The sequence below is a fragment of the Rana temporaria genome, chromosome 4 (assembly GCF_905171775.1).
Source record: "Rana temporaria chromosome 4, aRanTem1.1, whole genome shotgun sequence".
Lineage (NCBI taxonomy): Eukaryota > Metazoa > Chordata > Amphibia > Anura > Ranidae > Rana > Rana temporaria.
In genome coordinates, this window is record NC_053492.1 from 3,813,869 (window position 1) to 3,827,090 (window position 13,222).

Genomic DNA, 13,222 nt, shown 5'->3' on the forward strand with positions numbered 1-13,222 from the left:
GGCTGGAAAGGGGCTTGTCCAAGAACAGGGGCAGGGCAAAGGCAGTCCTTTGTCTGAAATAGTCCAGAAAATAGTCCATTTAGATATCCATACGCAACAAGCAGGCGTGTTGCCTTATAAGGGCATGAGCAGTCCAGAACACAAATTCCTTTGATGGGAGGTAGCAGACAAGAAGAAAATGGAGTGGAAAACACTTTTGTAGCACATTAAACATATCTTATATATATCATCAAGGAAAATAGGTACTAATATGTTTCATTCATGCATATATATTTATATATAAAAAGGTATCAAAAAAGAATATATAAAAAATAATACTAAACATTATTAATAGTTCTAATAAAAAATTAGCTCAACTTATCAAATAGGCATTATTACAGAAATCTATCACAATCTCCCCTATAATGTCTATTTGAGAAGTAACGTCCCTTTCTCTTACTTGAGAATGTTGTAAGTGGTCTCAGCAGGCAAGGACGGTAACAGAGGATATGGTCCCTCTTCTACTTCCTTCAATGAATCTCCTATTTCACTAAAATTTAAAAAAGTAGGAGTTACCTCTTCAGCTGCTTTCCCTAACAGCTTCTTTATACAGGGCAGAATACAATAAAACATCACCACAACCAATATAACCAAAAACAAAATTGCTATACCTATTTGAGTACAAATGCGTTGCCACCCTTTCATCCATCCAAAATACTGGTCCCAGGGATCTGTCAGCTCTGAATTTCTTTTTAACTCTTTGGAGAGTTCCTCTAATTTCTTAATGGCCAATGTTACCTTGCCATTCGGACCTGTATTGTCCGGAATGTACGTACAACATGTACTTGTTCCAGGTAATATTTTACATACACCCCCCTTTTCAGCTAATATCATGTCTAGGGCCATGCGATTTTGGAAAGTCATCCGTGAAGTGGCCTCTAGTTGTTCAGCTATTCCCTGGAGTGCATCCCTAGTGTAGTTAACAAACCTCTGTTGATTATAGTAAATATAATTAATCCAATCTAAATTCTTATTTATGGTGATTATGGGAATCAGGGGCTCAAAACCGGCAGCTACTTGATCTCTAGCTTTAAACTCATCCGGGACCCCCCTTGGAACCCCTATGGCATCTATATATACATGAGGGTCAAAACTACCTGCTGGGGCACTTCTATGCTCTCTATTGGAGTGCTCCCCTTGTGTTACTAGGTCCTCTACAGAAAAGATGTGCAAGGGCATTATGACTTTAGCAAGTGCACATTCCCCTGTCCATCTGTCAGTTAATTTAGTCCTAATCTTCATGTCACCACAGATCCAATACACATCTCCCAAAGATTGTATTTGATTTTGAACTAAATCTGCAGATACACTACTGTATGAAGCACAGTATCCCTCAGAGAAGTTACCTAAGAACCTCCCTGCTCCCTGGTATTTCCCATAACATGTATAATTACCGGGATATATAGTGATACCTTCCCCAGGCCTTGCTGTCTTCGTTATTATTGGGTATTCCTTTTTCCATGTTTCACACTGGGAGTGATCAGTAGTAGTGTTGGTAAACAGGCTCAGAAAACACTCCTCTTGAGTAGGAGGTATGTTTAATGGTACTATTCCCAAATGGGGTTTAGCTCCACTACACACATAACAGTTGGATCTGTTATGCTTCCATGCACTATACCTCATCCATTTCGAGCCACAAGTTGACATCCGAGAAACCAGTCTCAGCTGCCATTGTGTCTTCGAATGTTGGATCTGCTATGGCCTCTATATCTCCTAGGGTGGTTTTATGTACATGTGCCTCAGGGGGATCACTTGCTGCTTGAAGGGACTGCCATTCAGGTGAATTATACATGTCTTTAATTTGGAAAGGTATGAGTGGTCTCTTCTCCCCTACATTTGGTATCCTCTCCTCTTCACTATACCTTAACCCCATATTATATGTGCCTGCATCCCCAGGACTGGGATTCCTTATGGTTAGGGTAAGTTTTGTACTATGTTCCACCTCACTACCGGACCATATGCCAGTTTTTGTTAAGGTCAGTCTATCAAGTAATGGCTCCCCATGTTTGTCTTTCTTGTTTAGGGCACTCTGTGGTCTGTTTCCCCAGTCATCACCTGTATTCCAACCCACAGATCCCCAATTGTCACAATCCTCAGTTGTATCACATAGATATATGTTTCCGCGGGCAACAAACAGCCGTCGGTACGCATTACACCAATCCCACACATTTGGAGGATATAAATCACAGTAATCAAATATAAAGGTAGCCACACGTGTGTCTGATGAATTATACCAGAATTGCACTATCTGTTCTGTTTTTCTAATAGCCACCTCCTGTGTATACACAATTGTCACTGTAAAAAGAAGGATATATAACTTCATTCTGATGCGGGTGGGTCACAATCCTCAGGAACTGGAGCCTTTTTGCAATGGGATGCGTGTATCCAAGTGTTCTTTCCGGCCAACTTTACTGAAGTAGCTGTTGTCAGCAACACCTGGAATGGACCATCATATCTTGGCTCTAGAGAATGTTTTCGGAGGAACTTCTTAACCATCACCCAATCACCAGGAAGTATGCTGTGAGTACCGGTATCTAAATCAGGATCTGGAATGGAAGAATATACTCGTGAATGGATATTAGTTAATTCTTTGGCAAGAGCCGTTACATAATCTACTAAAGTATCAGACTGTAATTGCAACTGTTGCGGGTAATAACAACCTAACCTGGGAGCTGTACCAAACAAGATTTCAAAAGGGGACAAAGAATGCTTCCCTCTCGGGGAGTACCGTACACTGAATAAAGCTATTGGCAAACTTTCTGGCCAGGACAGACCTGTGTCTTTGGCCATTTTCAACATTCAGGTTTTAAGTGTCTGGTTCATTCTTTCCACCTTCCCACTACTCTGAGGATGATAAGGTGTGTGAAACGCTAACGTGGTACCTAGGGCCTTCCATATTTCTTTTGTAATAGTAGCAGTGAACGCAGGACCTTGATCACTTTCTATCACCTCGGGTACCCCATATCTGCAAACCACCTCCAAAAGTAACTTTTTAGCTGTGGTTTTAGCTGTCTGATTTGCAACTGGATAAGCCTCGGGCCATCCTGAGAACATGTCTACAACTACCAGGGCATACTCGAATCTACCACTCTTTGGCATTTGTATGTGGTCGATCTGTATCCTCTGGAAGGGGTAGAGTGGTCTAACTGAATGTTTCGGGGGGGTTTTCTCCAGCCTTCCGGGATTGCATGCTAGGCAGGTGTGGCAGGACTTGCAGTACTGGTTAGTTAAAGTAGTGATTCCTGGAGCTACATAATGTTTGTTTATGAGTGAGTTCATCAAAGTCTTTGAGAGATGGGTTGGCCCATGGGCCCACTGTACCACAGCTGGGTACAAAGCTCTGGGGAGACATGGGCGGGTTCCTACAGTCCAAAGGTCATTCATCCGTACTGCTCCCATCTTATTCCACGTAGTTTTCTCTTGGTCTGCAGCGTCTGTTTGAGTCTTTTTAAGTAGGTCTGTGTGTACCGCTTCTGGTTGTGGATGGTATATCCCCACAAAGTCTGTGGTTTGAGCCTCTAGAGGGGTCATGGCTGCTTGTTTTGCTGTTTCATCGGCAAGGTAGTTTCCTCTGGCTTCTGGTGTGGTTCTCTTTCCATGGGCTTTAACCTTGAGTATTGCTACTTGTTCAGGGAGTTGGAGTGCTGTCAGGAGTGCATCTATTGACCTTCCATGCTTCACTGGGGTACCGGCTGTAGTCAAGAAGCCGCGAGTCTTCCATATAACTCCAAAGTCTTGGGCGACGCCAATCAGTATAGATGTTTGCTGTTCGTCCTTCTGCAATCTGGCAGGCTACTGTAAGGGCATAGAGCTCAGCCTCTTGAGCAGACATGGATGCTGGGAGCGAGGCGGCTTTCATAACTATAGTCTCTGTAGTAACCGCATATCATGTATGGTAATTGCAGAATGAATCTGCAAATCTGGAACCATCAACATACAAGGTGAGTTGAGGATCTGGGATCGGTAAATCCAGGACAGAGGGTAGATGGGTGGTTTCCGCCTTCATGAGTTCAAAGCAATCATGTTCATATTCATCCAAGGTAGGAGCAGGTAAATCTGTGTTCTCTTCTTCCTGTTCATCCAGAGACATATCATGATTTCCCCCCTGGACAAGAGGAAGAAGGGTAGCGGGGTTCAGCTGCTGGCATCGAAGCAGTGTGACATTGTCAGGCAGGAGAAGAGAGCATTGCAACCGGAGGTGACGGGCAGAGGAAATATGCTTGGGCTGCACTTGATTCAAGATGGCAGAGATATCGTGAGGGGCAAGCAGCTGTAGGGGATAACCCAGAACAATATCAGGAGTTTTGTCCAATAGGGCCTGGGCAGCAAAAACAGCTCGGAGACAAGATGGGCCTCCTCTAGCAACAGAGTCCAGGCGGGCAGAATAGTAACCAATGGGGCGGTTACAGAGTCCATAACTTTGTGTCAGCACCCCTGAAGCGTGTCCTTGGGTCTCAGAAATAAACAAACGAAAGGGCTTTCCATAGTCAGGGAGACCGAGTGCAGGAGCAGTGCTGATCGCCTTCTTCAAAAGGTAAAAGTTAGTAAGGGCTTCTTCGGACAGCACAAAGGGGACACATGGCAGGTTGTCATATAGTGACTGCATGAGAAGGGAAGCCACAGGTATCCAGGCTCTGCAATAAGAGATCAGTCCCAAAAAAGCATGTAGGGCCTTAGCGCTACTGGGGGGGCGAAAGGGCTTGGATGGCTTCAACGCGTTGTTGCGTAATGTGCTTTGCGCCATGAGATATGCAATGTTCCAGGAAGACAACACGGGGAGAGCACCACTGTAATTTCTCTTTCGAGGCCTTGCATCCTTGTTGAGCCAGGTACACCAGAAGGCTGACAGAAGATTGTTCCGCTGTTTCCTGAGAGGGGGCACAGACGAGCAAGTCATCCACATATTGGAGAACCACAACCAGGTCCGGATGGGGGTTAGGCCAGTTGGAGAGGATGAGGGACATGGCCTTGGTAAACTGGTTGGGTGAGTTCTGCGTGCCTTGCGGGAGAACACCCCAGGTATACTGTTTAGAAGCGTGCGTGAAAGCAAACAAGTACTGGCAGGAGGGGTCCAATGGGACACTAAAGAAGGCATTTGCTAAATCGATGACTGAAAATCTTTGCAGATGGTGGAACCCCTGACAGAAGAGTGTGCGGATTGGGGACAAGTGGTGTCTCCAAAACGGTGGCCTTGTTCACTGCTCTAAGATCCTGTACTAACCGAAACTTATCCGGGTGACCCTTGGGGGTCTTCTTTTTAATAGGAAACAATGGGGTATTGCAAGGGGAAGTACAGGGTATCAGGGCACCATTCCCCAACAAAACTTCAATTTGCTCAGAAATTGCCTGAGTCTGGACAGGTTTGAGGGGGTATTGTGCCCTTCTGGGAAGAACAGCTCCTGGTTTGAGAAGGACTACCACCGGGGGAACTGACAACCTACCTACATCCTCTGGGCCAGTGGACCAGAGGCAGGAAGGTATTTGATCAAGGAAATGGTCAGGGATAGCTTCTGGCGAGATCTGCAGGGACATCGGGATGGGGAGGGAACATAATGCTGACGTGTCACCCTCACTCAGGGCAGTGGACACGGAGATGGACCCGTCAGCATTATACAAAATGGAGGCCTGAAGCCGGGATAGAACATCTGCCCCCAAGAGATTGAGGGGACAGGTGTTCGAAACCACGAATCTTGCCAACAATGCGGGGGTAGTACCCACCTGTAGAGGTCTCGTGAGAGGGCTGGACCGAGACTGACCGTCCACACCCACACAGGACACATCTATAGAGGATAAGTAGGAGGGGTCAGGGATTTCTGCCTCCCGAATGACACTACGACAAGCACCTGTGTCCACGATAAAGTTGGTGGGGCGGCCCCCTATAGGAATTTGAATATTTGCTATAGGACCTGCCCCTGACTGGGTTGTGGCGGCCATTATCGGAAGGGGAGGAGGCAGAAGACACAGGGTTGCCATTTTCCTATGCGATGGGTTGAGGGCGCTCCCCTCGGGGAGGAGGAGGAGGGAAAGCCCTGGAATTTGGACGCTGGTCATACCTGTGGTCAGGGTATTGATCATACCTGGAGTCCGGGTACTGATCATACCTGGAGTCCTGGTACTAATCATTCCTGGAGTCCTGGTTCCGATCATATCTATGGTCAGACTGGTTCCGATCATACTGGGGGGGGTTACGGCTAAACCGTCTGGGGGCCCTACAGACCCTCTGGTAGTGACCCTGAACCCCACAGTTAAAGCAAGTAATCATAGGTCTCCGAGACAGGCTGGGAACCACAGCCAATGGGGGTCGGGAGCCACAGGTAGTGGTTGGGCGGGAGGTACAGGTAGTGGTTGGGCGGGAGCTACAGCCAGCGGTTGGGCGGGAGCTACAGTCATTAGGGGTGTCACGTCTGGGAGTGATTGCTGTACTTCCAGACCTCTTGCAACAGGCAATAAGGCGTCTAAGGATAAAGTCCTATACTCTGGACGGGCCACCATCAGTCCCTTCCGTATCGGTTTTTTCAAACCTGCGCCGAAAGCACTTGACAGCATCTGATAATGAGCTTTGGTATGTATAGAAAATCCTAGATCAGTAAAGACCTGAGTGAGTCTCATGTAAAACTTTTCCACTGATTCTGTCAGGTCTTGTGTCACATCCTGAATGCTAGTGGTCTGATCTGCTAATTTACCCCTAGCCCAGTCCTTTAGCTGTTCACAAAACACAACCCCGGAGTTATATGAGACGTCGCTGTCTAACCGGGCATTATTAAAACATTGCTCCATTAAGGGCCAGTATGCATCCCCTGCTTTAATTTCACACAAGCTAGCTAGATCCTTCCATGCCGATGAGTACGTCTTTTGGATCTGTGCAATTCTCCTAAAAATGGCATCGGGTGTAATTCTGGGTCGGGGAGAGAAACTACTAGGGTGGATGCCTGCGAGGGTTGAAAAGGAGGCATACCTGAGCGGAGCGTCAGGCAGCATACGGGCAGGCCCCGAGTTCCACCTCTCATCCTCACCTTCCCATTCAGAACCTACTGGGTCATAGGAAGGTAGGCTGGGGGTTTGGCTGGGGGGTGGGGGTGGTAGTGCTGCAGGAGGGAGCAGTGCCCTTGCAGGGGTAGATTGAAGGGGCCCTGGTACTGGAGCATATTGAGCTTAGGCAGCGGATGGCTGAGCCAGTGAGTCCGATACTGCAGGCATCACCGGGACAAAGGCCTGTGGGCAGTAGTAGCTGCCATCTACGTTCAATACTGGATATAAGGGACAGATCTGGGTGGGGGGGGGGGGTTGCAAGACAGGAGGCGGGTCTGTTTGCAAGGGGGGGGACTTCTGGGGGAGTGGCTCCGTCTTACGACTGCATTCGTCGCAGAGCCCAGGGTGGTCAGTCTGACGGTATTGGTATGATATCCCCGTCAACGTTCCCTTCTTCCCATAACGAAAATCACCCCAATATTCCACGAGGAGGGATATCCCTGGAATCGCCCAGAAAGCCACACATGCCAAGCTTACTGCTAGAACAAGACACTTTAATGACACAAAAACTCAGCTTATATGTGGTTACAGCCTGTTAGGAACGCCCCCCTCACACAGTGGGGTTTCCCATACAGATTATAGGAGACAAGTCGGAGCCGACCATGCAGACACGTTTCTTTAGATAAAGACATCAGTGGAGTTAATTAATACACTGAAGCAATCAGAATAATTAACATACTACTTCTCTAATCATTTAGCCTGATGATACAATACACATCTTTTAAGGGTAAACACAGATCTTCTTCACACAACACAATAGATCAATTAACGTTTAGAATAGTGAGGGGACATTAGCACGTCAATAACCTGTCAGAGGAATGAATCACACATGAAATTCCTTTCTACCTCTACCCATATGGCTAGCAGGGAGCAGTAAACTGAGACATATAGGCAAATGTATCACAATGGCCCCCCTTTTGCTCCCTGCTCCGGCAAACCCGGTTGGACCTTCCCTGGTCCAGTAGGGTTGACGGGTTCAGAGCTTTTAGTCCGAGGTTAACTCCGTTTGGCATGACTGACCTCCCTTGACAACTGCTTCAGACTCAGGTATGTCACCGGGTCGTCAGATCACACGCCGGTCAGTCCCCAAGTCTTTGTGCGATCTGCAAAGTCACCAGAGGTCAGTGTGAAGACAGCGAATGGGTCTGTGCACCGCCGTCTAGGTGTCCCGCTATGGGAGGGGGCAGGTTATGGCTCTGAAGTGACAATCACAGGAGATTCATAAAAATAAAAAGTTATATTTGTTGAAATGCTGTAGCACTGGTGCTCAGAGTCCGGGGGGGGGGGGGGGGGGGGGGACTCAGAGCCCCATAAGGTCAGCCACCCCCTGCTCCCTCCGCAGCCGCCGGTTCTCCTCTTTGAGCTTCTCCAGCTCCATCTCCAGTTCATGGAGCCTGGGGGGGTCAGCCCGCTGTGACCTCAGGTGGTTGTTCTCCTCCTCCATGCGGCTTATGCACTCCTCCAGCTCTATGTACTCACGGATCAGATCCTGCTTGCTCATGTCCTGCAGACTTTCCACGTGGTCCTTCATCATCAGGAACTGGGTGGTGGTGTAAGGGGCCACCGGTGGGCCCTTGGCGAACATCTCGGCCCGCATCTGGGGCGCCCGCTGCGATTCCATCTCCTCCAGTAGCTTCTTCTCCTCCCAGGTCCGCTGGTTATATGACTTCCAGGACCTCTTCTTCTTGGAGGGTAGCTGGCGGTGCCTCTTTCTGCCCAGCTCCCTCCAAGGCCCCTCCGGCTCATGGCTGTCGCCCATGACCAGCTGACAATGGTGTTCCCTGTTGTCCGTAATAACAGATTGTACCATGAGGGCTTCGTAAGGGGTGCCCAATGGTTCTTCCTGACCCAGCTCCTGGGGATCCCAAGCCGAGTCTACACAATGGGCTGCTGCTGGTGGGCGGTACCCAGGTTGAGACCAATTTGACCCGGTGTTGTCATTCATGGGGCAATTCTGCTTGAAGTGACCCAACTGTTTGCACCGGAAGCAGCGTTGTTCGTTGTCCTCCTGGCGTGGGTAGCGAGGGCTATATGTCATCAGTCTGTTAGGCGGTTGGTATCTAGCGGCTGGTGGGTGTGAGGGCGCCGTTGGTTGTGGGGGTTGTACCCGTGGTGTGACCTGGTTTGTCTTGCGAGTATCCGCATATTCATCCGCCAACTTCGCGGCCTCTGGTAGAGTCATGGGCCTGCGATCTCTCACCCAATCGTTGACGTCCGTCTGGATGTGATTGTAAAATTGCTCCAGGAGCATTAGTTGCAAAATGTCCTCTGCGGTGGTGGCCTGGCTGCTGTTAACCCAGTTAGAGGCCGACAGGGACAACTGGCATGCCCATTCTGCGTAAGAGTCTTTCGTGGTTTTGCGTGAGTCCCTGAACTTCTGTCGGTGGGACTCTGGGGTTACCGCATAACGAGCCAGGAGCACTTCTTTAACCCTGGTGTAGCTATGGATATCCTGATCTGGCACGGTCCGGAAAGCATCAGAAGCTTTGCCTGACAGTTTGCCTGACAATATTGCAACCCACTCTCTTCTAGCTATTCGGTGCAAGTTACATTGTCGCTCAAAATCCGCCAGGTAGTTATCAATTTCACAGTCCTTTTCATCAAAAGCTTTAAAAGCGCTAAACGGAATCTTCCTTGCGTCTGCTGTGCTGTACTCACTGTTCGGAGAAGGTGCGGCTGCTTGTTGGACTGCTGCCAGTTTTAACTGTAGTTCTGCGTCCCTTATTTGTTTATCCTTCTGTAGTTCTGTGTCTCTTATTTGTTTATCCTTCTGTAGTTCTGCGTCTCTTATTTCTTTAGCCTCCTTCGCTAACAGGTCCATCACTCTCAGCACCACATCTGCCGTTGGGTTCGGGCCGAACCACGCTAGCTTCTCTCTCATTAGCTTGTTGGCTGGCGATTCCTCCTCCTGAATCACTGGTGTCTCCATCTCTTGTACTGCTGGCGTTGCTGCAATCCTGTCCTCCTGGTCTATCTCCATTGATTCTGCTATGATGACCCGCTTGGTTTTGTTGCTAGCAATCCTTCCACGAACTTCCAGTAGTTCTTCCAGTGTCTGCTTGGAATCCGGGTGTAAAGGGGAATAGAAGGGAAAAATCCCACTGCTGCCACCAATTCTGACGGTATTGGTATGATATCCCCGTCAACGTTCCCTTCTTCCCATAACGAAAATCACCCCAATATTCCACGAGGAGGGATATCCCTGGAATCGCCCAGAAAGCCACACATGCCAAGCTTACTGCTAGAACAAGACACTTTAATGACACAAAAACTCAGCTTATATGTGGTTACAGCCTGTTAGGAACGCCCCCCTCACACAGTGGGGTTTCCCATACAGATTATAGGAGACAAGTCGGAGCCGACCATGCAGACACGTTTCTTTAGATAAAGACATCAGTGGAGTTAATTAATACACTGAAGCAATCAGAATAATTAACATACTACTTCTCTAATCATTTAGCCTGATGATACAATACACATCTTTTAAGGGTAAACACAGATCTTCTTCACACAACACAATAGATCAATTAACCTTTAGAATAGTGAGGGGACATTAGCACGTCAATAACCTGTCAGAGGAATGAATCACACATGAAATTCCTTTCTACCTCTACCCATATGGCTAGCAGGGAGCAGTAAACTGAGACATATAGGCAAATGTATCACAGTCAGGATGTGGGAGTCCGGACCTCTCACATTCCCTACACGCCCAGTTGGAGCCGCCCTCATAGGGAGGGGGCAGGATTTTACCTTTGTGGTATACATACATCAGCCCCTCCTTAGTCTGCAATTCCTGTTCCACCCACCCCTCATTCATTAGACCTCGTGCAACACGAAGCCAAGCTTCCGCTGCTGGAAACAAACTACTATTAGCCAACAAGCCCTTCTGTTCAATTAACAAGATTCTCCATTGTTCTGGCTGAAGCCTGCCACCACTACCAGAAAAATTGGCAAGCTTCATTAACTTTCTCCAGCCTTTTACGCTGCTGTCCCTCCCAATGAAGCACAAGGTCATAGGCTAGTGTACCCTCAGCTGGCCTAGTGAGTCGGGGATAGGCATCAGTTAGAAGACTGTACTGAGAGAGAATGAGATGAACACAAATGACACAGTTTTTACAGGAGGAACAAGTTTTGGGATATCACTAGCTGTCCTGACAATGTAACCCTCCAGACGGGACATCTTTAGTCTGTCCCACTGAGATGCAAGGCTGTACAGTTCACCACATAATGTGCCAACTGTAGCCCTGTCATCAAACTTAAGCAGACATTTGCTTATTTCTTCCAGAGCTGAGCTGGGGAGTCCATTTTCCCTCACATGAGCAAAGTTTCTAGGGTCTAAACAGGCAAAATCTGAGCAAAGTTTTGCATTAGCAGAAAATCTCCTTTGGATACTGGCTGTTACTGTGTCTACAATGACATTGTGTACTTTTACCTCAAAAATCAGTATCAGCTGATGCTAACTGCTCATCTTCTGCAAGCTCTCCTGGCATTCTTTTTTCTGATCCTTCTCTCAGAAAAGGCAGCCTGCACTACAAGCTCACACTCTTCCTCACCTTGCAACTTTCCATTTGCCCATGTCACAAACTTATCAGCTGCACACTTAAAGGATCACTAAAGGAAAAAAATGCTTTTGCTGAAATGACTGTTTACAGGGTATAGAGACATAATAGTTAACTGATTCCTTTCGAAAACAATTAAAAATAGATAAAAATCAATCATATAATGTGCCTCTAGATGCAAAAACGAAAGTGAAACTAGTTTAGTCTTTGCATGTTATTTCATGCCTCTGTGCTGGACAGTGCCATAGAGAGTCATGGCTAGGAAAACTAAACTAAACTCTCCCATGACTTTTTTCATAAGGAGCCAGACAACCAGGAAGTGTTCAGAACAGAGCAGTTTTACAGCAACATCAGAGCAAAAACGAGCAATGAGGACATGAAACCAGGACTGCAGTAAGGTAAAGGAAGCTATTTAGCTAAAAAAAAAAATCCTTTAGTGACCCTTTACCTCCTTCAAAGTCCCTGGCACACTGAGAGTCCCTGAGACCCTCCTCTGTCCCCTCAACCAGACGTCTGTAAGTATTTTGAAAGGGGGGATGTAAGCTCAAAAATGCGAAGGAAGAGTTGAGCAGTGACCACTGTCTCATACTTCAAAAAGCCTTCTATAAATCCCTTTGCCTTGGCCCTCACAGTTGGCTTTTGTGTACTGTCATCTATAATGGTGTCTAAAGTCATAAGCACTTCAAAAAACAAGCCTTCCTGAGGATTCCCGAAGCACCCAAACACTTTACTTAGTGCCTGATCCTTAGCCCACCACCTAGTTGGCCCTATTGGGCACAGTCGTCTGTGATGCTTGTCCTGACTCTTCTCCTCCCACTTCTGCATGCGCATGTGTGACTCTCTTAAAAAAACTGCTACATCGTTGAGCATTGAAAACAGAGAAGCACTTTCCACAACACTGCCTGTTGTCTCTGCCAATACAAGATTCAAAAGATGTGCATAACACCAAATATGAACCTGATTGGGGGAATGCTCAGAGAGGAGTGTAGAAAACCCCCTAAACTGACCCTGCATATTAGCTGCACCATCTGTTGAGTTGCCCACACATGTGCCAATGTCAATATTAAGGTTCAGTAGCACTTTTTTCAGAAGCTCTACAAAACTCCGGCCAGTAGATGACTCACAGTCCACCATAGCAATCAGTCTTTCGTGAATGACATCTGTCACATATCCAAGTATGATTGAACACTGGTCTTTGGAGGTGATATCTTGGATAGTGTCAATTTGAACTGAAAACATGCCAGCTTGTCTCACTTCATCTGCTATATTAACCTTTATCAGTTGGCTAATGACATCCACAATATTATTTATTGTCTCTTTTTGACAGCAGAGTAACTAGAGCTCCTCTGCCTTTTGCACCAGTTTCATGCTGCTTTTTGCTGTTTTCAATGCAAGTGATAACATGCTGTTGGAGGCAAATGTCATATCTACTCATGACTCAAGTATAACAGATGTACTACTAACCCAACTTAATTTTAAACCCATAACCAACCCCAACCTTCTTCCCCCATTAACATGGAGACCACACCATTTTGTTGGGTAAATAATAGGCCGTAGCAGCCTTCTTTATTAAAGGTAATAATAATTTAACATTT